This window comes from Gouania willdenowi, chromosome 8 (genome assembly GCF_900634775.1).
Source record: "Gouania willdenowi chromosome 8, fGouWil2.1, whole genome shotgun sequence".
NCBI lineage: Eukaryota > Metazoa > Chordata > Actinopteri > Blenniiformes > Gobiesocidae > Gouania > Gouania willdenowi.
The window spans coordinates 743860-746288 of record NC_041051.1 but is presented as its reverse complement, the minus strand read 5'-3'; the positions used below and the strand labels follow the sequence as shown (position 1 = coordinate 746288).

General features: G+C 45.6%; 1 non-coding gene across 1 annotated transcript; it reads left to right on the top strand.

Moving 5' to 3' along the window:
* The first annotated feature begins 204 nt into the window (after positions 1-204).
* trnat-ugu (transfer RNA threonine (anticodon UGU)) lies at positions 205-277 on the top strand. Its single transcript has one exon. It is a non-coding gene; the product is annotated as a tRNA-Thr (tRNA).
* Positions 278-2429: the final 2152 nt, after the last annotated feature.

Below are 2429 nucleotides of genomic sequence, written 5' to 3'. Positions count from 1 at the left end.
GCGTGTGTGTGTGTGTGTGTGGCTTCAAACTCTATGAGTGGCTCTGATTGGCTATGCACGCACTAACGAACGCACACACACACACACACACACACACACACACACACACACACACACACACACACACACACACACACACACACACACACACACACACACACACACACACACACACACACACACACACACACACACATCCCCCATGGCTTCATAGCTCAGAGGTTAGAGCACTGGTCTTGTAAACCAGGGGTCGTGAGTTTGATTCTCACTGAGGCCTTCACTCACTATTACCTACAGGGGGCGGGGCTAATGGTTTTGTTCACACCCTTTAACTGCTCTAGGATTGGTTTGAATAGAAAGCGTTCCAGGTGTGTGAAGTCTACAGAAGACCACGGAAGTGAGCTGAAGCTGTGACAGCAGGGGGCGTGGTCTCCTTCAGTACCTGCTGCACATATCTGACCAAAGGCCTCACGTCTGTGGAGCGTTTCTCCATCATCATCATCATCATCACACACTTCTGTGGTCACTGGTTCCACCACGTGGAAGTTGACTTTTATTTTGAAGGATAGGACACACAGCAGTTGTTACTGAGCTGCAGGCTTGGCCTCATTTACAATTTTCACTTAATATTTCATTTTCAATTACAATTCATTTATAATATTTTTTTATCCTCAGAAACTCAATTACAATTATGTTCTTAATTACTAATGTTTAATTACAATTAATCACAATTACTGAGCCTGAAATAAATAACCTAATAAAAGTTAACCTTCCTCTCGTGTTAGCTTTCTGTTTGCATCTTTTATGCTAACAGGTCCTAAATCAGCTGTAAAATACACTATAAACTAATATTGATCATCTAATTTATTTCCTATCTATTGATTACCTTGTCAGGATTCATAATCAATGAAAATATAGGTTTTAATATTTTTGGTGTGAAATTCTGAGCATTTTTTACCCCAAGATTAATTTTTTTTAAATAGCAAAATGTGGGACAGTTTGATATGAAACATATTTTATTAATTATGAACTACATATGTGTAGAACTACTGTACATAAAACTGTAACATGGTTCCACAGTTTAGTGCTAAATCATAATTGAGAATTTTTATAGAATTTTAATGGCAATTACATTTACAATGTCAATTATCTATTAACTAATTTCTAATTTAAATACAATTTAAACAGCAACGTATTTTTTAAATTATAATTTGAACTATGCCATAATTGAAATGAATTATCAATTACAGAATTATAATTGACCCCAACCCTGCTGAGCTTCATGCGGGTCAGAAATGACTCGTATAATTTAACTACATTATTTAGTGGGAACCTTTGAAATGTGTACGTTTGTTTTGTTTTTTTTTTATCTTGTCTGCACATTCTGTTGAAGGTTAACACTACAAGAAGTGCAATCTTTTAACAGCAATGCATATTTTGTTATTGCAATTAAATAAATTTATTTATTTCATTGCATAATTGTGACCATCACCAGCCCTCCCTAGGGAAGGGTAAGAAATACTTTATTAAAGGGAGGATGTAAAAAAGAGAGGGCAGTGTTACACCAAGGTGAGGGGGGTGGAGGGGGGTGGGGAAGTTAACAGGGAAGAGGGATACAAGATAGGAAATGGAATGGGTGGGGAGTAGTCGATAGGTTTCAAGTGATGCGATGTGAAATTGTGGTTGTGTATATTGTGCTTATTGTTGTGTTATCAAGCCAGTTTGGTGACCAGTGTGCGGCTTAGGAATAATGGTGGTGGCTGTGAACAGAGGAAGAAGTGAGTGGAAATTCCATAAAACAGGTATTTGGGAACAACGTGTCTATGGTTGAGCCCAGTATGAGTGTTATCCCACAGCCCAAGGCCAGTGCATCCATGACAAATGTATTTCCAAGAACCGCCACTGCAAAACCCACGAGCCGCCCCTGGGCCCGAAGAAGCAGCCAGACCAGCAGCAAGAGCGGGCAATCTAGGGGCCCCCGGCGACCACCCCACGGCCAAGCAGCCCCCCGAACGCCCCCAAGATCCCAAGCTGAGAGGCAACCATCGCCCCCCCCCATACACACCCGAGAAAGCCCCAAGGAGCCAAGGACCCAGCGCACCACGCCACCAATCCAACCCCCAACCCCCAGACCCCACACCCCATCCCCCCCCACCCCCCCCACACCCCCGCGCCCAACCCCCCGAGGGGAGGGCCCAGAGAGCTCCCCGCCCGAGACCCCAGCGGAGGAGCCGAAGCCCACGCCCAGCAGACGACCAGAGCCACGCCGAACGGGCAGCCGGCGGGCACCCGCCGCCGAGCCCAGAGCCAGCAGGGACCCGACCCCAGGCCAGAGGGACCCGGAATGGACGCAGCACCAGGAGCAGCCCGCCCAGGGAGGACGACCACACCCCAAGCCGCATAAGGCACCAGGGGGCCGCCGGGAGTCT